Source organism: Athene cunicularia (genome assembly GCF_003259725.1).
Source record: "Athene cunicularia isolate RWA chromosome 5 unlocalized genomic scaffold, athCun1 chr5_part3, whole genome shotgun sequence".
NCBI lineage: Eukaryota > Metazoa > Chordata > Aves > Strigiformes > Strigidae > Athene > Athene cunicularia.
The window spans coordinates 6898406-6925518 of record NW_020799103.1 but is presented as its reverse complement, the minus strand read 5'-3'; the positions used below and the strand labels follow the sequence as shown (position 1 = coordinate 6925518).

The window sequence follows — 27113 nt, the reverse complement described above, 5'->3', positions numbered from 1 at the left end:
TCTAGGGGTTTTTAAGGGACTTTCTCTGGGAAAAATAAGAGAAGCGCCTGAAATGCCTGGCCCAGCTGTGCCTAGCTGGATAACATCTTTCAGTCACAATGCTGCAGAGAGCCTGATCTCATGACTATTTTGATGGTGCACCTGTCTGGCAAAGGAGAAAAATATCAGGCAGATTTATTGAAATGGAAATAAGTCTGCTTGACACAATACCATGTTTAGCATTGTGTTGGGTGAGCTATTTTCTCAAGTGGAAAGATGGCACAGGAGTATTCAATATGAGAATGATTTGCAGCCCAGAATAATTGCGTTGTAATGCCCATGTTATCCTCAGGGAAGGTCATAGGAAATGTTGACTTGCATGACGACACCACGTCTTGTAGCCAAGATTATGTCATTTATAAAAACTGTAGGGAAGTCCTGCCTACCCCTTGAGAAAGGCTGATACTAAGTAGCTGTCAGGAAACTGATTTTTATTTTGCCCAGAGTCGTTATTTCTATATAATGTGTAGTTTTTTGAGTAAACTTTTGAGTTATTCTTGATCGTTTACATTCTACCATGTCAGAAAAGTTTCAGACCTTAAATTGTTCTAAAAGTGTATGTCGTGCTGAGGTAGTGGCCTTCACAGTGATGGGGAAAGTGCTTTTGATAATCTGATGCTTGTTTTCCATATGCACTACTAATTTCTTAATGTTCCTTTTCTTCTGGCAAGGCGCTATCATTAGGCATGCAAATGGTTCAGAAAGCAGGGTATTTGTGATTTACAGAAATAAGTGTGAAGTAGCAAGACACAGTTGCTTGACAGTAATGGGTGAACATTCATTTAAAGTGCACGCACAAAAAAAATCTAGAATGGGTATATGAACAAAATAATAGAATGTGTGAGATAATTATTTCTTGCAGGTTTATTGTCTTGCTACAATGACTTTTTTCATCACAGTTAAAAAGCACAGCAAGTGTGTAACGTAGATGGGGAGAAACTTGGTTCATTGCCTGTTGTATCTAGAAATAATGGTATGTTTTAATAATACATGTATTTAAAGTAAGTATTGTGCCATAGAGGCACTAATACTGTTTTTGTATCTTGCATTATGTTTTTACAGACTCGTCATCTCATGAATTTAAAAAAAAAAAAACCAACCCACAATAATATAAAAATCAGGCAGCAAATACTTAATAGTTCCTTTCATGCTGGCACCAATGTATAGTAGGCACAAGTGAAACAGATTGTAGCTATTACACCATTTAAAAAATTTATTCCTCTTTATACCAGCAAAATAAACGAGAAATTATCTTGTTATTGAACCATACAACTGGGGACAAATCTGAAAGCCTGAGATGGGTTGGCATTCTTATTACAACTGAATTTTGTGTATGTGTGGTCAGGCTTTAACGGGTTCAAGACAAGGGTTAACAAGTTTCAAATGTAAGTGTTTAAGGCATGTGCACAGCATTGCATATATTTTATACACTGTTGAGCTAAAAGCACAGTTATTCCATGGAGAAGGAGGTGTCATGTTTTGGGAAGTCTGAGTCTAATTCATCAACGTACAGAGTCGTCATCTGCTGTCGGGCAGAGTCTGTGTGTTGCCGGGCAGGCATGTGCTCGGTGGCCTTGGTGGCTGGCCCCTGTGCTCTGGGGGGGTCTCAAAAAGTGGAAAGCAGTGATATGTGGATGCCGTAAGTCAGAAACAAATTTTAAGCGTAATGAAATATTTCAATTTGATATTGAGGGGCTTATCTTTATAAAAAGAAGTAGGTATTGAAATGCTAGGTCAATTTGAATTGAGCAAAATTCAATTCATTTGGAAATCGATGAATTTTAAATACGCAGCTTCCAGTGTGTTTTCTTATAACCCTGTATCTCTCTCAAATTAAACTAATTCGTACTGGTTTGGTGTTGATGAAACTTTTTCTCCCAAACCAATTTTTAAATAATTCCCATTTCTGATCATGAGAACTGTGGAGTAGGAACTGCCTGTGGTTATCAGTAGGAAGCTACTGTGTTGGAAGCTGTGCTGATTGCATAGAAAATGCAGTCGCAGAGACAGAGTGACTAAAATAATATTCTGGGTGAAGTCTACGATTCTATTAAATTCTGAACTATGATTTAAAATTAACTAGTGACTATTTTAATAAATAATCAATATTCAGTCTCACATAAGCAAAAGACCTGGTGTTCATCCCATGGTATTTTGTGACAGATTAGTCTGCCTAGCAATAATTTTAGCCTGTGTTTCCCAAGAAAGGTACATTAGTGTTTTTCTGCTCACTTATTCCTAGAGCTTTGAGCTTGGAATGTTAATTATGTTGTTGAGTGAAAGACAGTTTTATTAAGAAAAGTTACCCTTGAATAGGAAGCTTCTTTCAGTCTCTTCTGTGACACTGACAGGTTGTTTATCTGTTCTCAGGTAAATCACAGTCTTGTCCATTCTGGAAATGGCAGCAAGATTTTCTGCTCCAGATGTTCTTATTTACTAGAATCTACTGATTTAAAGCATTTTATTGACTTCCACAGGTTTCTACCCTGCTTGCTTGTTGAAAAATAAGTTCTCTCGGGTTGCTTTCTTCTAACATACCAGTCTGGGAGTGTGTTTCAAAAGATCATTACTTAATTTCACTTTTTTTTTTTTTTTTTAAGCATTCTAAATTACACAATAAAAATGTCATAATTTTATTTTTGCTGGGCTGCATTTGTTCTTTGGTATGATTTTGCAAACGCACGTATATGATTTTATGTAGTTTGAAACTACAATATATAGTTCTACGTCCCACTGCCGTTCAATCAAGTTAAAAAATGCTGTTTCATCTTAATAGGCTATGAGTTAACTGTAATAACTACATAGATCATGCTGATATGAAGAGGAAACTGTAGGTGGGTTTCATCTCTTTTTGCATCATACTGGCATTTTCTATAGACAATCACAGTGATCGTGATAGAGATTCCTGGCCTTTAACATCTATGATAACCATTAAAAAAAATATATCCCTTATTTTGCCATGTTTTCCTTGGGGCTGCATGGGATGCTGAAAACTTCCTAAAATCCTCCAGTTATTCAAAGAATAAGTTGTCTCATTTTGTGTAGTCACTACTGGGCTTGGATGCTCAATTTTGGGGTTTTAATTTAAAAAAAATAATCCTACAAATGTTGACTAATTTAAAAAAAAAAAATCCTACAAATGTTGACTAATTACGTACTAAAGCTTCAAAAAGACCTTTACAAATATGAATGCCAAGAGATTATTTCTCTGTCTGCATGTATTACTCATCGCCCTTTTGCAAAATGAAGAATCTGCCTTTGGACTAGAGAATGACTTGGCCCCTTTTGCCCTAGGGACATCTTTTCAAGAAATAGTATGGAAAGTTATCTGGCCACCCAACATATGTCAGCAGCATGTTCTGCCAAAATGTGGTGTGACCTATATGCAAACATCCTCCTCTTTATGCACCAAGCTGTGCTGACAGCTATTTTTCCTCTGTGAAGGAATCCACCTCCAGATTTTACTGTGGAGTTGTGCAGTTCCGCATGATATTTGAATACTGGACTGTGCTTTTAACTCTTTTTCAGTCCTCATTTTGTGTGATAATGATCACAGAACTTCTTTTACCTGTGGCTTCTCTAAGCAATAAGCCACTAAAATAATTATATGTTACTTGCAAAAAGCAAGCCCTTATCTACCACAGAAACAGGAAGTATTTTCAAAATACATCATTCAGTATTTTAATTCGGTGGGAAAATTGATGTTGTTTAGAAATATATGATTTAGAATTTAAATGTTAAGTCTCTAGTTTATATGCTAGTTTGATTTACAGTATGGGTAGAGAGGAGACAGTAAGGAAACCTCTGTGGTTTCTGGAGTAGCATTCAGTTTTGAATCTAATGCACCTTTCAGAACAAGCCCTTCTGCAGCGTGTTATTAGAAAAGTTGTGCCTAAAGCATAGAAAAACGTAGAGTTCTGAGAAATCTCAATTTCAATGGAGAAAAACAGCATCCCCCTCTCCTGCTCTTCCCTTCTTCCCCTTCCCTATCTGTGAAAGGCAACTCAACTGCAGAAATTTCCTGCTACGGTTAGAACAAACGTTCGAATTGTTTGCTATCACTAAAATTGATGCCTTTAGAATTTTGTTGCTGGAGTTTACCTGTCAGGTTCAAGGTGGAGTAGTTGACCCCATAATAATACTAATAATGCAGCAGGTTTCACAACGGTGAAGTGACAATCTCAAAGAGCAGGTTACTGGCCGCTCATCCAGAACCATTGTATGTGTTTGAAAAGACCTGAATAGAAGATTTTAGGCAGCAAATTGATAATACAGTCACTCTTTGGAACGGTGTTATTTCTGTGGTTTAATCTACTGACTGACTTTTCCCCCTTTTCGATGAACTAAATTAGCTTTCAAGGAGGCAACATTAATATTTTTGGTGTGGCACTTGAACTTTGGAAGTACTGCACAGGGTCTTGCATGATCCCAGAGGTTGGTAAACGAGTGTTACCTCTGTTCACATAAGGGTCTGGAGTTGGTGAATTGATAGACATGTCTGCTAGCTGGAAACCCGAGGCTGGGTCAGTAAGCAGTGAAAGTAGGTCTGTGGTGGAATAGTTTTCAGGTATGTTTTGGGGAAGACCCCTCTTTAGATCTTGCTTTTCTAAAGGATATAATTATTTCTCTATTTGCATGTATTACTCGTGGCCCAGTCCTACATAATTTTTGAGGAAACATTATGAAAATAATAATTGGGTTGGGGTCATAGTTATGTCACCATTTACAGATTAGGTAGCAGATGTTCAGCACAGTGGGTATGATGGGGGATAAGGGTCTCAGGCAGATCTGGATCCTCCTGATTTTACTTGGCGCTAATATATTGATACACGCTCCTCTGAAGCATTCCCGAGTTTGGAGTCCACCCTGTCTGCTACACGCTGAGGACAGCCTGCTGTCCTTCTACGAGCTGCATCTTGATTTGTGCACTTGTCTTCTCACTGCACTGTGTTTTCAGGGCAACACTCGGGCGTTTCCAAATGCATTTACAAATTGGTCTTAAGCCAACCTGAATGGATAACGCTATGCTTGTATTAACTCAGCAGGCACAAAATAGTCTTATGCTGGTCTCCGTTTTCCTGAGATCCTTACGTGTCAAATGCTGAGAGGCAGGACAGGACTGAGTTCCTCATATGAAGTAATACTCTCTTGATTTGAACTGCAGTCAATAGCATTTCTGTTCCCAGAACTGTGAAGGGAAATGTTTGGTTCTAGGTGCATTGAAGTGCAGAAACATTTGTTTCAAGTCCCTCAGTGGGCTGTTGGCCAAGTTCAGCAGCAGGTAATCTATGCACCAGTGGGTATTGCCTGCATTAGAGAGCATTTCTTTGCTCTGCAGGACAAGTCAACAGAAGACAAAAAGAGTATTGAGTCAATCCAGCAGAACAAAAAAGGAGTGATTCCACGTCAAATGACTGATACTCATGCAGGTCTTAACTCAAAACCCATTAACTCAGTAGAAGGCTTTGAATAACACTCATTTTGGCTTTACGTAAGTCCCACAGAGAGATAACTAGTGCACTCTTGCCATAGGAAAGCTCCGTTTATAAGACTAAAAAGGATGATTCTTTTGTATTGCCAGAGAATGCTGTACCAGCATGGATGAAGTAGCTTCTCAATGCATCCCTAGAAGGCTGATAAGTATTTAATTGCTGGTTTGGAAAAGGGGAAGCTGAGGCACAGAGCAGTGGAGCATCTTTCTCAAGTTCATGCCAAGACAGTAGCAGCATTTGAGAGTCTAGTAAACAGAGTCAGAGAAATTAGATGTGGAAAAAACGCAGACTTACACCAACAAGGACTCGGTGAACAGCGAGGTTTATTTTTATAGGTATTGGTATTTTCACAAGAAACAATAGCACATTCCTTGAAGCACAGTGTGCATGGGCCCTTCGTGTTACAAATCTTCTCCTTCCCCTTTCCAAGCAGTTTTGTAACATCTTTTGTTACTTTGGAGTTGAATTATTCCCCAGTCCTCTAATTTTAAATGCCATGTTACAATCTTTTGTTCCTGACTTAACCTTCATTTACTGGTTTTAAAGGCAGTGTTTTTTACATTCCTTCCTTTAAAAAAATGCCGTTGGGAAACTGCATATTATTTGCTGCTAAGTGCTTTCAACCCGACGAAAAAATGTACTTAAAATGTAATATTTATAGTGATTTAAATTCCTCACTGGTAAATAGTTTAATTAAACATCTTTGTGCTTTCCTGTGCTCTAGGCATGGAAGTGTTGCTAATTTGTCCAGAGCAGTTGGTAATCCTTTCAAGTCCTTTTGACACATTGATTTTCTTTAACTTTATTAATACTAAGATTAATTAAGCAGCTGACCACAAATCATGCTGATAGTTGTATTTCTTGACTTAGGTGTAATTAGCATTTTTACATGATTTCTTAGCTGCAGCCTTTTGTGCTGGTATATATGCTACCACAAAAATGTTGTACTTCAGATTGTTTTGCATATGTATGTTAATGCTAATGCCCAAACTTAAGCATTAGGCTCATGCTTAAAAATAATAATATTGATTTAATACTCATTCAAGACCCATGAATGAAGCTGTCTATCTAAAAGAACAAACAAGGGCAAGCCTTTCCGTGTCACCCGGTCAGCATTTGTCCTGAGCTCCCTTCTGGCAGGATTTCTCCTAGATACCGTAGGATTAAATCCATTTTTATGGCCCACGAATTCTCAATTCCTAAATCTAGCAATTAGTTCAAGCAGTCCATGAGGTGAGTGATGGAATGAGAGCCACCACACTAACTTCTTAGTGGGAACATGCTGTTTTGAAAACATGCAGCAGCTGCAGGACCAATGGCAGTGGCTGGAAGCAAAAAGCTCTCATGTTTTAGTCATCTGCTTCCACAGTAAGTGTTAATGCCTTCAGGAGTGTAACTTGCTTGTGGGAAACAGTTTACTTGGTCAAGTTGTGATCTTTTATGAGCTCTAACAGCTGGGGTTTGTCATCATCTTTGTCCAGACAAGTAAAAAAATCCCCCATTCTGTATTCTGTTTCTAGAAACGGTTCGTAACAGTTTGTTCTTTAGACACAGAATTGAACTCTCCTACTAAATCATGAAAGTAACTGAATCATGGAGAAGGGCATGTGGCTCACCACTCCTCCCCAAGGCGGGATGCATGGATCCTGAAACATCCTTTGTCTTACCTGTTCTTATAAAAAACCCAAACTAAAATGAGGGAAATTTCTTAATCCCCTTTTTGTTCCTGCCCCCCCCCATACTTAGCCATGTAGAAAGGTTTGCTTAATGGCTACCTTAAATCTTCCTTGCCACGATTTAAGCCTGTCACCTCTTGTCATGTTCTTGATGAACACGGAGAATGCTTTGACCTTTCTATTTGCAGTCCTTTTTAATATTTAAAATCTCTTTTCATGAATATGCTTTATTCTTCTCATCTGTAACCCAAAAGCCTTTTTTTTTAGGCTTATGGCTGAACAGTACAAAAAATATTCTAAGGGGGTTTTCTTCATAACTTGATGCTTTCCCTTCAGAAAATTCTTTGTGCCCCTAAACTTTTGGTGTCTCACGGAAGGTTTTTTTACATTGAACTGCAGGCTTGTTGTGTGTCAAGGAAGATGCTCTAAAGAATGGTCCCGGGTAAGAGGTGCAGTGTGTGTGGGGTCAGCAAGTCAGACAGATGTGGTGTAAACCTCCCATATATTGATTCTCAAAGTCCTGGATTGTGTTCATGTCTGCTGCCAATGGCTGGTTAGCCAGGCACAATGCTGACTGTGCTGGATAGTTCTCTATTTGCCCTGCTATATCCTCTTTTTCTGTCCAAACACATTGTTCTGCTAGACAAAGAAATGTCAGATGGATGACTAATGGCCAGATACAGACTCCCTTAGAGTGTTTGCTTTTGGTGCTTGAATGGGTTATATGGCTTGTCTGATTTCAGTAATAATGAACACGTTACTGTTGGAAAATAGCAGGGAAAAAGGCTCAAATTCTCCTCCAGTATGCATGTGTATATCTTGCAGTGTCTGGAGTCTGCCGTGACCAAAATCTGTACAGTGTATGGCACATACATACGCATTTCTTCCAGAGAAATCCCATACAGAGGAAGAGGAGCCCATTCACATTGGAACAGGGGAGTGCCAAATTCCTACCACTTTGATTTAAGGAACGGTGGAAATGATCAGGGATGCAATCACTGGACCTCTAGAAAGGCTGGGAACTTGCAATATAGTAACTTGGATTTGACAAGTGTGTCACTTGGGGATTTCCTCCTGAAAGGGAGTGTGTCGTGGTGGATGAGACTAGTCTGCCAAGGAACAGCTGACATATCTGTGAAATGTGCAGCACTTTGCTGCTCTGCTCTTGTATCTTTGTATTTGCTGCTTGGATTTAAGGTTTCCAGAGTAAGGACTTTATTTCTGAAACAAAGGAATTTTATAAAGCTTGTTAAGCTCAACAGAAGATTTTCCATCAAGTTCATGGTCTGATGGGCTTTTCTGATGGTGAGAAATATATCACAAAAGCTTTAGCAGGTCTTAGTTTTTCCTTCTTTTTAATCTAAATGTGCATTTTATACACCAGGAAATAATATATTAACATTTCTCACTTTGCTATGATTTCATTTTTAAACCTGTGCTGAATATTTCATTGATGTGTGCATATTGATTGGGAGAAAGTTAATATTTTATTAACAGCTATTGATTCTTGAGTATCTATTACTGTATACAAGCGATCAAAGAATTACCTTCTGATCAGTCCTAGATACCGAAAAGACCTTACGACCCTGGTTCAATGATGGGCACCTGTTACTTGTTTGAAGTGGACATGCATTGTAGATCGTCAAACTCTTGCTTTGTTGGTTCTGCAGCTTCCCAGATAGCTTAAAAATGCTTTTTTCAGCAGAAATGTTGGGGGTCAGAGAAGAGTTTTGTTGCTCTGAAGGTATGGAGTGTGGTTTATCATTTTGGTTGTTCTCATTCTGGTTTTGGAGGACCTTTATGTTCTGTCTGTGAACAAGAATATTGAGATAGATTATGGGTAATATTTGCAGGTGAATGCTAGTATGTCTGGTAACCTAGTTATCCTAAACTTATTTCTGGATTAGTAAACATCAGTGAATAACCATAAATCTGGTAGTGTTGCCTTTCTGAAATGTTTGTGAAATAATTTTAAAGGGTGTAGAGGAGCTGCCACTGGCAAGCAGACTTGCTTGGTCCTTGAGAAATGTAGCCTTTGGGAGCAGCTCAGGGAGAGGGAGAAAAAGAGGTGCTTTGATCTATCACTTTGTAGTTAATATTTTCATGCTTTCTCCTGTAGGCTTTTTGCCTCCAGTATGAAACTTCCTATTTAGTTAACATGATTGCATGTAATAATTGTGCCTCCCAGTATGAAACTTCCTATTTAGTTACATGATTGCATGTAATAATTCCTCAAACTGGGGATTTTTCTGACTCTCCCAGAAATAAGTCTTCATTGTCAGAGAAGTGGGACAGAGCTAAGCCAATGAATGACAGAGGCTTGCTAATTGTGCTCTCATTAGAATAGTGTATTGAGATTTTTATGTGCTTAGATTTTTTTTTTTTCTTTTTAGCATTTACAAATGAAGTTCAGTTGTAGAAAATACAGTTCATGCTGCTAGACTGAGATAATCAGGTGTTTTGGGGGAGGCTTTCCTGTTATGACAGATGATAGCAGAAGGGGCCAGAAAACAGGGCTGCCAAGCAAAGGATAAGGATGGCCATGCAGAGACAGCTTAATGACCTGTAAGGGTAAAATATATTTTTCCTGTTTGTTTATAGTGAAGAAAAATTTCCATGTTCTTAGGATCCTAGGGATTTGGTTTAGTCTGCTTTGTGTTTCTTATAATCGAGGGTTAAATTTCACAAAATTTAACGTATAAAAGCTTTTGTGATGCTGAACCATCTACCAACATTTGTCCTTTATGTTAGTTTTTGGCTTGCTTGTTTGTTACTGTTTTTTTGCTTTCAAAATAGCACAAATGTTGAAAGGGCTATTCTGTGGAATATCTGACATAGCAAATTCTTCAAACAGTAAATTAAGAACCTGTATATTTAGGCACACATGCAGTCCAGAAAGGGGCAAAGGAACCCTCTGATCTTTGGAGACTTGCTTTCAGATAGATGCCTTGGTATCTATCCAGTTCTGAACTGAATCCTGTATTTTAATTAGGCCATAAATGTGGCTTTGCAATAAAGCCAAGACATTCCAAATGTAATCACATTCCACCACAACATAAAATGTTATTGTCTTTTTTGCATGTGCTACTTGTATCTGCTCAGTACAGAGCTAAATAAATGTTCTGTCCTTTTACTTCACTCTTTAAGTGCTTTTAAGAGTCCCACAAACCCTGCGATGCATTATGCAAAATCATCCATTATAAGTGATTTATGAATAGAAAAGTTAAATTGTTATCTTGCCAGGCTTTACAGTGTCTGGACGTGTTTCCTAACAGACCGGGGAAAAGCAAGAAGGTAGAAGCCATCTAAACTTACTAAGAGTACTGCAATGGAAACATCTAGCAGGTTTCTGTGACCTAATGGAGCAGGTAGCTGTTTGCTGACTGGCTGGACCTGCTCTGGGATGCTGCAGAGCTCACGGAATATGTCAGATCTTCAGCTGTGGCACAGGGAACTTCACATTTCTGGGACCGTGATGAAATCCCAGAGAAAATAACATTTATGATCTGAGCTTGGACTGGGGTGTGTCTGCTAAGGAACATGGCACTGCGGTGCGGATGTCAGTAGGCAAAATGTTTTACATTACTGCCATGGCCCTGTCCAGCTTTGGGTTCTGTCTTAGGCATGGAGGTGAATCCTTTCTCTCAGGGAACAAGGGTGGCTAAACGTATCGAAAGCATATTCAGTTCCCTATTTCTCTGCCTGGTGTGCTAAAATCACTTACTGCAATCTTTTGATCAATTCACTCTACACTTAGGAAACTAGTTTTACTCCACTCCTCAGTGAAGATTCAAAATCCACAGTCCAAGTGACTCGTCCCTGCCCAGATCTGGGGTGTCTAACTATTGCAAGCTCCAGTAAGATGTGTATGGCATGTGATGATGTAGGTTCCTTTGCATTGTTTCTTGTTCCTGCTGTTAGAATTGATAGGCTGACTGGGATTATTAAAATAAAGAAGTTACAGATAAAAATTTAAAAAAAAAAAAAAAAGTTAAATAGAATTCCTAGCTGATGTGAATGTTTGACAGTACCAGAAATGGCAGATCTTACAGAATTGTTTGCTTAGGGCACCAGGCAGAGTGAAATGTGTAAACATACTTGCTGTCTTTCATGGTTGATGCTTTCAGAAGAAACAGCAAGGATTGTCTTTAAGGGCAATAGAGCAGCCTTGTTCCATCTGGATTGCTAAAACTGATGACCAATTTTGAGTGATTGAGTATCTACTGCTGAACATTATTGATGATGCTTGTAAAGACAGCAAGAGGCTGCTTTATTGCACAGAAACTAGGGAAGTTGTATAAAAAGTCAGCTGGAAAGACTTAATCCAAGGCATTGATGGAATTTGAAATGTAACTTTTTTTAAAGGAACTTTGAAAACAGAAAGCTATAATGAGATTGGAGAATTTAACAGCCCTTTAATAGTCTCATATATAATATATTCAGGCCTCCTTTTCAGGCTTGCAGCCTTTTGCATGTATTATATCCATAAATAGTCATATAAGCATTTTTTACTTGGAACATACTCAGTTTTGAAAATTAGCAGTGAGGGTGTTTGGTATTTTTTTTTTTTTCTTACATGCGACTTCATATAAAAAGTTACATGGCTAAATGCTCAGTCAGGTAACAGTCAACACCGAGGTTGTTAAAAGTGAGGTTACCTACAAATCTCTAAAATCCAGAGGCTGGGTTTTAGCTGGTAGAAATCAAACTATATATGCATATTTAGGTCTGTTGTGCAACTGGAATCTGAAGGCTTTTTAGTTGCTGCTGCTTTTGATTTGTTGCTCTGAGATTGTTGATTTATTGAAAATCATCTGTGCCATTAGACTGCCTGTCAGGATCCATAAATTGGATCAGGGACCAAGACCAGTTATTACCCTGTGTGGATTTTGGTTTTGTGCTCCAGAAAAGAGGCTAATTAATTTACAGACAAAATGAACTCATGCTTCTTTTGAAATAGAAAGCCTTTACCTGATATTTTTTTTCTGAAGTCAGTAAAGATTATTTTCGTAGATTATTTAAATGGGTTAACTATAGTACAGATTTTTGTTCCAGTGAAAAGCTTAGTGTTCTTAACACAGTTAACTTGAGATGTTGAGTTTAAAACAGATTAGTAAAATACAGAAAACTATAGAAATGAAGGCTGCTTTAATGTTAAGTGTTTATTCTGCGGTTAAGTGTTTATTTTGTATGAGTACATTCAGACAGCTCTTTAGGGCCATTAACAGATCAGTTTTGAATCCTGTGCTGTAGATTGTCCCAGTTATATAGGTTTTCCAGCAACAGATGGTTTAAAGATAAACCACTACCAAAATGAAAAGCTGTTATTCCTGTTTTGTTGGCATGGTGCAAATCTATGGCAGGACTCCGTACTGTATATGTTGTGGACTGCTTTGATGAACTTTTCTGTCTCTCCTTTCTATGTCCTACATGGGAGTAGAAATTAATTAAGTTTAGGTAGTAATTGAGAGCAATAGCTCTGTAAACAGCTGGATCTTGAGCTATTATTTTAGTCTTTTAATATCTCAGACTTTTTTTTTCTCTAAATGGATTTAAGTTGAGTGCAAGCTACTTTCTGAATAGAGGTTGCTGATAAAAAGAATTCCACATCTCTTTGACAATGTTTAAAAAAAAAAAAAAAGGCAAGTTGCTAGCATGGAGGACTTCTCCCAATGATTTCTTTAATGAATCCTGCTTCTGTTTCTCCTTGTTGGCAGCTCTACAACCACAATAATTCTGTACAGAGAAAGGTCTTCCTATCTTATCTTTTCTTTTACATCTTGTGAAAATATCACTTTGGGTGATCACCTCAGAATAATTTTTTTATATAATTCCATTAAGTCTTAGGAATATAAAGACAGACTCCTTTTTTTTTCTTTTTAAATATGAAATTTACACAGGTGGTGTGTTTTACCTTATTTCAAGTCACTATTAGTATTAATAACTCCTAGTATTAGATGTGCATTTTTACAGAAATCAGATTTGCCATATAAGCAACAATAGTCTGAAAATCCTGTAATAGTTCTTCCACTCTCTGATTATTTACAATTCAATGTGATGTTACCTTTTAGAGACAAACATTGTAAAAATAAGTCACAGTAAGTACCATAGGAAGAATAAAACCAAACTACCATCCACTGGGTATGGCGCAGGGTAACTTGAAAATGATATAGAAGTATTGGATTAGTCCAACGCACTGCACAGGCAGACTTATATTGCTTCTCAAAGCTCTTGCGTAGGCTCTTTAAGACCAGCATTGCAGAGGCTAAAACTAAGTCCTCTCCACTGTTATGAAAGATTTAATGATTTCTGCTCGATTGCTTGGTTTGCCTAAAATGAAAGATTATCATTTTCATTCATTGAGTATGTTAAATCTTTATATAGTGCGAATGAACACATTAGCCTTTTCTAAAGCAATCAGAAAATTCCTTTTACTCGATGCCTCCTGATAAAGACAAATGCAAATCTAATCTGTGAGGTTCATGGCATCCTTTTGCCTTCAATGATGTCTCTATTTGCCTGATTCATAGGTAACCACCCCACTTGCCCTTTCAGTGTTAGCTAAGAACAAGTAGGAAGAAGAGTATGGAGTGCATGTTGAGAGTCTGCTCTCGTGGGACACCTGCTTAAATTAATTTGATTAGTTCTACACTGCTGCATGAACTGGCTCAGCTAGCCTCAGATGAAGGCAAGAAGGCCAAATTCCCACTCTTCCTCCTTCCCACAACCAAACTGAGTGTAAACTTAGTCTTCTGTCTGCTAAACTCACGAAGAACAAATAAGTGGTGTAAGCTGGAAGGCCCATTGTTGTAATCCTTGATAACCCTTCAACCCGAGACCTCTTCAGATAGCAGTCTGAAATCCACAACTGTTTCTTTTTTTTTCAGATAAAATTAATTGCCTTTTTATTAGAACCTGGCAGTTTGACCTGCAGTTGACCTAGTATTTATACTCTGACAGCAAAGTTGGTTGCTTCAGAGAAAAGGTAGTCCTCCCTGGAACTATAATATATCATAGAAGGAATCTCTTTGCTTGGTTCCACCTAATGATCGTTTTGTTCCTTGAACCGCAACGATCAATAGTTTCATAATTAAATCCTAGCTAGCAAAACTATTCATGCTCTTCATGTACATTAAGGGGCTGCTGTTTTGAATATTATTGGACTTAATGCAGTCTAAAGTCTTTTATCAGTTAGACTTATTCTACAAAATGACTGTTTCTATCTGTCCACCATGATTTTTTCCCCTTTAAATTTCACCAAGAGAGCCTTTTTTATTAATATTGGGTAAGAGAGTTTTCTACATTCTGTTACTCATTTTACATACCTTTGTCACAGCTGCTATTCATTTTCTCATAAGTACTGAGTAATCATAATCTTTTAAATCTCTTTATTCATTTCTTTAAAGAAAACAAATGGGACCTTCCAAGGAAGAAAGTTAAGTAGATACATGAATATTATAGTGATCTCGGAAAAATAATCATTTTTATCACTTTCATGCTCCACAAAGAGGAGGATAATTGCTGCTATCTGTTTAAATCCTTCAAATGCTATTTGTTGGTGTAATTTCAATTGGCCACAATATATTATTTTCAATGTCCTTGCATTTTAAGCTCTAATATAAAAATGTGATTATTTAACTGATGATAAAAGTAACATTGTGTCTGGAAAGGCAGTCAAGTTATGAAATATCTGATCTAATTAGACGAGGTGAACTTGATGTGACTTAAACCAATCTGCTAGAAGCAACAGTCAAAGGAGAATAACAGCCAGGACATATTTAACAACAGGAATAATTATAATCTTAAGGTGTTTCCAGTTGAATCCTTCAAGATTCTTCAAATCATTGAGTATCTCAGTATTTTTTTGAATCAGTTACCCTAGTTTTAGAGTGAAGTACAGATGACACACAGAATCCTGTTGCAGGGATTTTTTTGCTCCTATAAATATCTGTAAAGTTATTTTTTTAAAATTTCTGTCTATAACTGTTGAAATGATAACCCTTCAACTGCGTATAACTGCAGTGGGAGGGCAGGGAAGTTTAGCCTTAGTGAACTATCAATTTCAGACATTGTATAATGATGACGTCTGTGTTTTTCTGCAGTTTCTTGACATTTGCAAATTGTTGCACACAAGGATGCTCCTGATTCTCCTCTGCTTTTTAAATGCTCTCTCATCTTTCTTTTATAATAACTGGAAATAATACGCAAAACTTTGCAAGAATTACAGTTCTTGTAGAGACACAGTCTTGCATTTTGTGATGTTCTCCATTGGCATATGAAATATACACTTGTTTTACTTTACAGAAAATACTGTTAAATATTCTGTTCTAGTTCATTCAAGTTTATTCTTTCAGAGCCTCAACATTAACTTTTTTTTTTTTTTTTTTTTTTTTTTTTTTTTTTTTCTCCTTTAGTGCTTATTATCATCTTTTAACTGTTATATTTCTATGGCTGGTCCATTGGTTATCATGCCAGCACCAGCACTGATCAGAGATGTGGTGATCCCTTCCAGCCTACACAGAAAATGAGAAAAGCCTGCCGAAGATGAGGTGGTAATCCTGCTGTAGTTAATGATCTTCTTTTGATAGCTCTATTATTATTATACAACCTACATTGTGCTTTCTCAAGCAAGAAATGGCACTCAGTGATCAGCTTAGAATAACAAATGTTTCTTTCTGAAAGGGTTTTTGAAAACCTTGCAACACAAAGTCACAGGCTGTAATAATGCCAGGTAACTATTTCAAAGAGAATAGGCCTAAAATATGAATCTTCCCTGTGAATTGTTCAGAGAAAGAATGGAAAATAGGATCAAGAGCCAAAAATTGTCACAGTTCTTTGTTAGAAACAAAAGATGGAAATTATTTTGGGTCTAGAATTAACTATTGGTTCACCCAGTCCAAATGTACTGCTTCCTACGGGTGCTTGGGGTAGTGAAGTTTCAGAGAAATATTGAAGTTAGAAAATACCTTGCGTAGCTGACTCTTCACTACAGGATGTTATAGGCGTATCTTAAGCCATTGTTTGTCCATGTTAAACATACTCAGTTGTAAAGACACATTTCCCCTTTATTGTGCCACAGCTATTTATTCACATTTTTTGTTGAAAATGAAAGGAGGGACCTCCCAATACTTATATTCCCTCGTTGTCACTCCTCCAGCAGGGATCAGCTGAACTGTGTTGGACTGTTTCTGAAGGCCCACGCCTAGACACAAGTCTTGATGGAAGTAAGAATTTAATACTAAGCTGCATTATGTGCTGTCATTCAGGTCTCTCCTAAGGTTAACTCTGCTGAACTTTTCTTCCTACTTTGCATGGCTGCTCTTTATAAGCTCTTTGGAAATACAGCAGTGTTGGTATGGTCACTGGTGATGGGACTAGTGATATATCATTCATCTTTCCTGGTATGAATACTTTTTAGGATGCCAAACATGTATCAATTAGAAAAGCTTTTTCTGGTTGAAAAAGATTACTTTCTTCTCATTACAGGAGAGTTAAAAGAATCAATACTGTGTATGTATAATTTTTCAGCTATAAGATTATAGCTGGTTGACCTTATCTTGCCTCTTGTTAAACATTTGAAACGCATTTTTTACCCAACTAATTTTCTAAACTGCATGTGATCCTAGTGAAGTGTGCCTCACAAGATGACTTCCTTGGGTTGTAGCAGCATGAGGTATCCCACTGAAATTCAATTTGTGGTTCCAGGCAATTGTTTTGTTACATTAATTTGTTTCACCTCTCATCTTCATTGTGTGGTCACCTAGGATGCAGGGTCAAATTAATAGAAAAAGAAATCCTTTTTTCTGCTTCCAAATTATTAATATTTAACTATTTAAATGACTGTTAATTTTTAACATCTTAATTCACCGGTCTCTCTCTGTAGCATTGGAGTGATTATGCATAAGGATCCTGCTTCTGTCTCTGAGATGGTGATCAGATGGAGGGCTCCTAGCTGACATCCCATCTGTACATATAGGAGCTTGTGGCAGGAGATTTCCTCCAGGGGATTTATCACCGTGGTGCTGCAGGCTCTGTCTGTGTGTTCGGGTTTTCTGAGGAGTAGTTAAAATCAAACGCTTCATAGTCTTCTGTGAGAAAAAGTTACTTAATTACTCTAATGCTAATTTAGTGCTGATTTCAGCACTTGTGCAGCGTAGCTCTGGGATCCTTTGGAAAGGCTCACACCTCTTCTCTGCGACTATTTTCTGTTGTTCACAGCCATTTGTCACGTGTCACAGAAGTGATACGAGACACCAGTTGTTAATGATTGTAATTGCGTTTGAGTCCCTTAAACGGAAGATGATAAAAGGACTGAAATTATAGGCTTTATCAAAAGCATGTGCAAGCAGTACTTATAGCACTTCCTTTGCTTCGCCTGCCTGTAGGACATGGGGTGGAAGGCAGCAGAAACAGGAATGCTATCTTTTCCTCTCTCTATAGGGGTGGTGTTCTAGGAAATAGTCAATGAAGACATAAAATGCCTTTGTCAGGGGTTAGAGATAGTATCTAGAGCAGGAATATTATTTGGTGTGTGAAGTATGTCTTCATTTAAATAATAAAAGCATTTGATCTTTTTATTTCTTGAAATTCTGTGAAGCTAACGTCTAAGTGTATACCTCCTGCCACCTTCCTCCAAATAATTTTACGGTGATTGTGTGTCTGATTCTTAACCTGTGATGGTGTTTACATCTATCACTTTCCCAGTGGCCTCTGTCGGACTTTCTTCAGCCATTCCTTGTCTCATTAAGTCCCTACCAGCAGCCCTTTTCAAATTGTCTCTTGATTATTTGCTAGTTCTTCTATGTATGAGCTATCCCTGAAATGTCAGTGGTGTTCCAGCATGTCAGAATGTTTACCCAACAGTGATAAATGTCAGGTTTTGCTTAGGTTCCTACCGTTTTGTTTCAAACGGTTCCAAATCGAGTCTCTTTCCCTTTCTTGTCTGTTGGTAAACAGTTTCATTGTCTTAGATGAGTTTTGCACTGACATAAAACCTTTCTAACCATTGATTTACAAAAGAGGTGGTAAAAGTATCTTAGTCACCAAGTCATGTATTCAGTTAATGAGAAAGAGGGTGGAATTCAGATTGTGCCAGATGTTCTCACCCCTGGATTGTGCTTCGTCCTCTGGGCATGTTTTGCAGGAGCACTTGTGCTCAGTTTAGCTAACAGCATCACTGCTCCCTTTTCTGTGCTGGAGTACTCCATATGATCCTGCTTTTCTTCCCTGTAATATATGCTAGAATTGTAAGCAGTGCAGTAGCTTGTGATAGGCATAGCTACATGTGTTTTGTGGAGGTTGCTTCTTGTGAACAAGAAACTTGTTCTTTCCAAGCGCACCATTCCTTGATTCTCATTTCCCATTTTCTCTCTGTTTGACTTCTGTCTCACTTATTCTGGTGAAATATTCTAAACCTCCTCCTGCAGTTTCGTGCTTTCTTCATGATTTGTGGTCATTTAACCCCACTTTCTCTGTCTCGTTGGCTGCATATATATGAATTTTTCTTGTCGGTCTTAGGTACTCAAACTGAGCACAGAAATTCATTGTGCCACCTTCTGCAAATTGATTTTTGCCGACGTTCTTCACATCTGTTGTTTTGCTTTTCCTTCTTAATTGTCTCACGCTTTGCCAAAGGCTGAATGCAGTATCCTGCTACCCACAGCAGAGAGGCTTCGGGTAGCACTTTGTGAGTTGGGCACTGGTTAACACTGAAAATGGAGCCAGAAAATGGATAGGACCTCATCCTCTAGGGGCCCCTGCTCTGAACCTCCAGTGTATTTCTGCAGTGCTTTCCACAGTGTTTGATGATTTTAGGTACTTCAGGTTATTGCTTCTATCCTCCCTAAAATAACGTTCTAAGTTGTTTTTTTTGAGAAAAGGCACCTTTCTTGCATTAGTTTTCTGGGGTAATCCTGTACTTAAAATCCCTGTTTTTCTTGGCTATTAATACATATGATTTGATACCATTTTTCTGTGAGTGTCTGTGACTTTTTTAAATGCATTTGGAGCAGAAGTCTTCTAGAGAAGAATTCCCTGTTTGAATGAACATCAGCCAACCATGCTTTTTTTTCCAGTCTCATGGATGATATGTTTGTGTATCTAAGCAATTGCATTTTCATAATTTAAGTAAGAATTAAAAATAAAGTTGTACTGTCATTATCTTTTGGTCAGTTAGTTGTGAAAGCCTGAGCAGTGTACAGCATATAAATTCTGTTTGATCTATCTATTGTCTCAGTAGTGGGTTCTTGATACTGTGCGGTGTTTTGCTGATATAAGAAGGTGTAGTTGCAGCTCAGGTTGTGATCTTGTCAGATCTCATAAGACAAGTGTGGTCTGTTGTGATCAGTGTTATGGTAGAATATCTCCAGGGGAAAACATAAGTGCCTTAGGAAATGATGATACACTGGTTGCCATTTCTGCTTTCAAATAAAAATTGATTCTGTATGTTGAGAGTAAATATAATGCTGAAGTTGCAGTCTTTGAGGGGTAAAACGGTTTGATCACTTCCTTCCACGTAAAAATGCCATAGTATTTCTGTGAGGCTAAAGGACTAAACTGAAGGCTAATACAAGGAGTGACTTAAAGAACTAGACATTTTTTCCTTTTTTTTTTTTTGAGGGCCGAGAACCTATTTGTCCTAGTTACGTGCAGTGGAGGAAGTTAGGTTTTCAACACTCTGACGGAGCCAAACCATTTAGTAATTTAGATGCCTAAATACTGTCTTAGAAGCCAGTTTTTAGGAATCCATTTTTAACAATCTCAGCACTCACTGGCTTTGTTGCGTGAGCTGCAACTAGGCACATATTCTGTGTACTTTCAATAAAAAGCAACAGTCCATCTCTATCTGTAAAAGCTTAAAATATGTTGGAGTCCATCCTTTTTTCAGCATTTGCTTAATTAGAAACTTCTGCATAAAACATAAAGGTGCGAGGTCTGCAGGGGAGCCTAAAGGCTTGGCCCTGTCTAAATTTGTGAACAGAAAAATTGAGACAGCTATGCTAAATCTTTGTGACTTTCCTATCACCTGTAACGCACGCTCCAACAGTGCAAACTTTCTCGTTGCACGTCTGATAGGTGCAAAGAAATAATACGTGTCCTGTCCTCATTATACTTGAACTCTGCTACAAAACCTTAGCTGTGATTTTATGTGTTCTTGTATCAGCAGATTGACACATCTGTCTCACACAGAGGTTTATTTAGAAACAATTCCACCTTACTAGATTACAATGGCACTAATAGACTTTTGTGCAAGTTTGGAATGGCATATGTATTACTTCTTGTTTGTTGGTGTTGTTTTTTTTTTTTTTTTTTTTTTTAACATCATGGAATGCTGAAATCCAAAACTTTTGAACTTGTATCACCAATATAAGTTCATCAAGCCGTGATGAAATGTTGGCTAAAAATTGCATCCAAATGTCTATTTCACACTTCTTGTGTTAGTGATTTTGAGGTTTCTGAAAAATAAAGCTTGCAGCTATTGTTGAACTGAAAATACCTGAATGATAAGTTCTGATATCAACTTCATAAAATATGCAGCTTCCACAATTTTATGGATAAAAAGCAGCCTGTCCTTTTAGATTAAGTTATATGACTATATAAATAAATCAGTACATATTGCTTCAGGGTTTCTTTTCTGACACAATGCAGATACTTTGACCATATCCAGTCTTTAACAACACAGAGGCAAAATAAAAATCTATCTTAAGATGTAATGGTAACAGGCATCTCTCCTGAAAACTGTAAGTTGGACAGTGGCAACTACTAGACAGTCTCATTTTTTTCAGATTGTGTCATTTTTTTTTTAAGTGAATGTCCTATGATTTAGAGAAGCTGAGAACTTCATGGAAGTGTTTGGTGGGTTGGGTTTTTTTGAGGGTTTTTTTGTTTGTTTATTTGTGGGTTTTTTCCTATCAATATTAACGTCCCTGCTCCAGCCTAGCTGGAACTGTGTAGTTGCTCTTTTTAGTGTGGTACATCACATTGAGTTCAAGACTTTATTTGCTCTCTGTATGAAATTCTCTGCTTTATATCTATGTCAAGAAAAGCAATATTGGAATAACTAGTGGTTTACAAATATCAAAATCAATATACACAATCAAGGTGCCTCATAAAAGTCCAATGCCTTGAGGCTTAACTGGTTTGCAGAAAAGGTAGGGATTATATTAGAAGCTTAATATCCCAAAATAATAATGAAGACGACCATATTGCTTAGCATGTTTCAATTAAAAAGTATTGGTGTGCATTACAGCTCAGGCATGATAGCATGACTTGTGTGAAGTACTGTGTTTGTGGGAGAGCTCGGAATGAGCTCCCAGTGTATGGACCTCTGCTCTGACCATTCACCTCAAGATCATACTGTACCTTTAATGAAATCTGGGCTGGCTTCTGGCTTCCTTAAATAAATTAATAAATATATTTATTTATAAATAAGAGACTGGCTTGCAGACCAGGTTACTGCAAACTTCTAGACATACAGTACATAAACGGGTCATTCTGGTTTATAAATCCAATAAGGAGGAGCGCTTTAAAGACGTTTTGCTTCATGCAGATGAGGATATAGCTAATTGCTCTTCAGCACACCGCATGTGTTTCTCGTGTGTACAGTATTTCAACTTTGTTAACTTTGTAAACCATTTATTGTTCCTCTGAGACTTTGATTTAATTATTGTTATCCCTTAGTCTTAAAAATGGGTTTATATTGGGCTGTGTTTCATTAGCAATATGCTGTATGCTTCCTTCGTCTTGTGCGATGGTTTGTGTAATGATTCATTCTGAGCTGTAGGACCAGAAATGAAACTCTGATGGACATTATTACCATTATATTTAGGAATTACTGTGAGTCTGTAACATTGAAAATGGGCAAGCCTTACTACTTGGTTTTAGTTGTGAAAGGTCATATGATCCTCATGGAGTTCAGCCTCAGTCCTGAAAACTGGTCGGTATGGATATACCAGTTCTTTGCTCAGTGAGAAACTGTACTTGTACAAGAGCTCATTCTTTTGATGGCATGAATTTGCGAACTCTTCAAAGCGTGAAAACAACAAAAAAGCTTTTTTGACAATGGAGTGTGGATTCTTCCTTAGTGGAAATTCCATTTGCATCTCTAAATTTGCAATATGCAGACCTCTCCAAACTCTTGTACTGAATTTCTTGTCTAGATCTGGTCTGAAGTGAATTTGATGCCTGTCTCCACAACTGTGCTCAAAGCTCATTGGCAAGTTTTGGGGTAAAAGATACTCATTGCTAATGACAAAAGTTGCCTCGCATATTTTTGTTATGCGAGAAATATGTTGAGATGGAAGATACGAAAACCGTAATGGATTATTAATCTTCTGGCACAATCATACAAGCTGTGCTAGTGCATAGTGTTTACATGCTGATTTTTTTTTCTTAAGATCACTTGTCAGCATTAGACAGCTAGACAATACTGCACCCAAACATGAATAATCTGGCTTTCAAAAAGAAGTCCACAAAACTGCAGCAAAGTATCCAGTTTAAAGTGAGAGTAGACTGAGGTGGATTGCCATTTTATTAGTACCAGCCTGCTTGTTTGTTAAAAGATGTGTTCTGAAATTTCTGTATATGTCAATACTGTTAATATTTCACTGGTATATATGACAATGTCATATCCAATGTCAAAAAAGCCCTTGAAATTGTGACTCTTCACACTAATAATCCAGTAGCTGTTCTTCTATATTTTTAAAACTATTTTAATTTTCTTTACTAATTTGACATGTCTACTCAACATAAACACACTTAAAAAGATTAGGGAAATAAAATCTAAATGTAAAGCAAACAAGTGGTGTACGCTTCCAGTGATTCTTGAATTTTCAAACATTTGACCTAATTTGTTCAATGCTGTTTTTCTTTTATCTTGGGGAGCTTCTTATCAGGGTGCAATATGTCTGTCCTGGTTTTGACTGGAATGAAGTTAATTTTCTTCCTAGTAGTGGTGTAGTGCTGTGATTTGGATTTAGGATGAGAATACTATTCCATACCATATGACCTCATGCCCAGTATCTAAACTGGGGAGAGTTGGCCAGGAGGCACCGCAGTTTAGGGACTGGCTGGGCATCGGTTAGGGGGTGCTGAGCCCTTGTCTTATGCATCACTTGTTTTGTGTATTCTATTATTATTTTCCATTCATTTTTTGTCCCATAAAACTGTCTTTATTTGAACCTATAAGTTGGCGGTTTTTTTGTGTTTTTTTTGTTTTTTTTTTTTTTTTTTCTGATTTTCTCACCTGTCCTGCTGCGAGGGGGAGTGAAAGTTGACATCTAGTGCTTAATTGCCAGCTGGGGTTAAACCATGCCAGTGTTCAAGCTTTAAACAGTTTTTCAGGATTTGACTTTTTCAGATTTTCCTCTTTTTCCTTTGTTTTTTTGTTTTCTTTTGTAGTATTGTGTTCAGAAAACAATAAAACCAAATGTCTGTCTTCCCACTTCCTAACAAATGTTTTATAGGCATTTAAGATATATGTGCAAATATTTTATAGTGTGCTAGCAAGATATACACTTTTTTTTTTTACTTCTCTTGCAGAAAACAAATGCAGTGTTACCGTCAGCAAGGCTACCTATTATTCATCTTGATTTAGCCCAAAATAAATATTTTTATTTTAACAACTGAGAATTTCCTATCACTGCTGAGTGAACTGATCTCATGGAAATTCAAATGGGTACTATTCTAGTTGTTTTTATAAAATAGTGAGGCAGAACAGAGGGTCAGAGTATGCAATACGTTTCCCTTGAGTGAGGAAAAAACCAACAAAACAAAAACAAACCAAAACCAAAGATAGGTGTATATACAAATTCTCTAAATTAGCCATTACCATTCAGAGAAGAGATACTGGAATTATTGCAGATCGTTCTCTGAAAATGTCAGCTCACTGCTCAGCCATGGTCAAAGACGAGCAGAACAGTAAGATCCTTTGGGAAAGGATTGCAAACAAATGAAAAGTATTATTATGCTATCGTATAAATCCATGATATTCTGGTGTCTTGATTCCTGTGTGCACCTCTGCTCTGCCCATCTCAAAAACTGAGGGGAAGACATGGAGACCTTCAGTGCCAGAGGGGACATGGTAGAGCAGAACTTCAGGTTGTAGAACAGGATACATGCATGCTGGCACATACGCTCTTTAGCGTGCTTATAATGTGAATAGCTGCCAGCAAAAGGTCTTGTATTGATATAAAAAAAAAAAAAAAAAAAAATCTGATGTTGTATTAACTTCAAGCAGAACCTTGAGTTTTGCTTTTATGCATTGGGTTTATTTGCATAATTTAGAGTATAATATGAGGGATGAGTGAAGGCAGAGACTGAAAGCGTAAACTGAATTGAGTACTAAAGAGGGGAGATCATGCAAACTTAAAAGCAAATGCTTCTTCCTTGTCTATTCAGAAATAGTTTCAACTCAATACTCTTTAGCTTTCTGTACGTTAAATTAGGGTAAGTGTAAAAGGGAAAATGAAAGCTCCTTATGAAAAACATGGGATTAGGAAATGTTTTGTGTACTACAAATGTTTCGGGAAAAATTAGTTATCTTCTTTTACAGTATCTTTTTGTTATCCATGGTTCTTTTTATTTCTGTCCATAATGCAACATGAAGGTAGAGCTTATGGGATTCATAGGAATAAGGATCATTAGTAAGGTCAATTTTTTGACAATAAATTATGAAGTCTCTGAATACTGGAATGTAATATAGATCTTTGCATTCATCTCTGCTTTCTGCTTCTTGCTGAGGGGAAATAAAGAAGGCTGAGCATCTTAGTGCAGAAGGCATCAGTTATAAAGACTTTATTCACTGAATGTTGAAATCTGACTACTGTACAGGTGTCATTATTGCCCACGTTTGCATACTGATCTCTTGAGGATGAGCTAGTTTTAGTCTGTTTTCCACTAGATATATCCATATATCATGTTAGCTATGATACATATAAAGTGCATGGGTAAGATTACATTGGTTTTGTTTATGGTCTTTTAATACAGGGCTAAAAAGAAAATTTCATTGCGGTGTGAAAATCTAAACTAAACCAACTAATATTTAAAGTTCAAATTGAATCACTGAGACAAATCTCAGGGATTCTCTCTAAATACCAGTTTAGAAACTTGAATCTTACCTTTTGTTACATTGACATTGATTTCTAGACAGTTCTAGTCAGATTAGTTTATTAGAATAAATTAGAACAAAATAGAAAAAAACAAACAAACAAACAAACAACTTGACTTACATTAGTAGTTTATTTTATAGACTTGATTGTAGGTAGGAGAATGTGACCAAAACCTTACCAGGTGCCAGAAAGTCAAAGAAAGAATTTTAGTTTATAATTGAAAAGGAAACGTTCAAGAGGTTTTATTCCAAGAGGCAACTTCATGCACATTCAGAATTTTATATTCAAATTAAATCCCACTATTTCTTTCTAATTACCCAAGAGTAGCATGTGCCTACTCTTTTAGAACGTAGTCTAAATAATTTCATGTTTGACACCAGAAGCTCTTTGCTGTGTCATAAATTAGAAAAGCATTTTAGTTTCTTATTAAAAGAATGGCAAATCTGGCAAACTTCTGCCTGTGTTTGTATGTTTAATTGCTCACAAGGATAAAGTTCCAATATATCCTTATGTCAAGGAATGATGGGGCTTTTCTGTCCTGAGCCCTCTTCCTTCTTCCTGTTTCCTTGCAGAAATGGGCAAGGTGAGCTTGGATAGCTCAGTTCTGAATGGGCATAGATAAACTGTTTAATTCTCATAAGTAGGGGAAAAACACAGATTTATTTATTTATTTCCTAGGATTGTCTGGATTTGCACTTAGCTATTATCTTTCACCACCTTACTATCTGCAGTGTAATTTTTTGTTTGATGTATGCAACTTGTTTCTAATTGTCCCGCTTTTCTGGGAGAGATTCTTCCTTCCTTTGTGTTCAGAATAATGCTTCCTTTCATTCAGCCAATTTAAAAGCTATCCCTTTTGTTTCATCAGAACTTATGAGCTGAAATCCTGATCCCACTAGGTCCACAATTCTTCCGAAATTCAATTTTTTTAATCTCTCATTTTTAAAGCCCTAGTTACTACATAGACATCTGAATGCCTTGCAACAAAGCCTTGCTTCTTTTTAGAAGGATTTGGAGAGATGGCTTTCTTCTTTCTCAGTTGTCAAAGGCCATTGCTTAACTGTTACCAGATAACTAATTAATTTTACATTAGGGCATGTATTCTATACAAATAGCCTCTGTATTAATAAGCAGTGGTAGCATCTGATGACCTTGCTATTCCAGAAGTGAGTTGTGTCTCTATTGTAAGTCTCTCAGTGTATAGAAATGTTAGCTGCGTTTGTGGTTACATACCCTAGAAGCAGACTGTGATCTCAACAATTTAGAGAATGACTAAGATTTCCTTTCAGTGTTGTAAAAATAAGAATAAATACAAATAGTCAGAATCTTTGCACAGTGTTTTCCAAAGATATATGTTTTATTATTAAAGTATGAAGGCTTTGAGGAACTAATGGAAGAAAATCCTTACAGTAAGAAAATTGTTTCCATCTTGTAAGCAAGTTTAAATTGGGGCCTTTTCTTGTAACGAGAAGTGAGAGTAGCCATGGTGAAAGACTATTCAATGGGATATGTCTCCAGTAATTGCATTTCAGTCTCGGCCCTTTTTTGAAGAGCATCCTTATTTAAAGAAAATAAAGATAAAAAGGTCGGCACTCTTGCTGAAAAATAAATCCTGTGTCAAATGTACCTTTTAGAAATTGTAAGTTTGAAATGCATTATGGGCTTTTGAACTGTGCAAGGGAAAGCTATCCTGATGTTACAGTTAGTTGACTCTTGACCAAAGGTTCTTAGTGTTACTATGTGCTGTTTGCTATGTATTTTCAATCTATGGTTCTAATTTTCTGTTAAATAATTTAGAC

The 27113-nt window shown here is 37.1% G+C and overlaps 1 protein-coding gene across 3 annotated transcripts in view; it reads left to right on the top strand.

Moving 5' to 3' along the window:
- NELL1 (neural EGFL like 1) overlaps positions 1-27113 on the top strand; it is a 290337-nt gene that overhangs the window by 142350 nt on the left and 120874 nt on the right. The window lies entirely within an intron of this gene.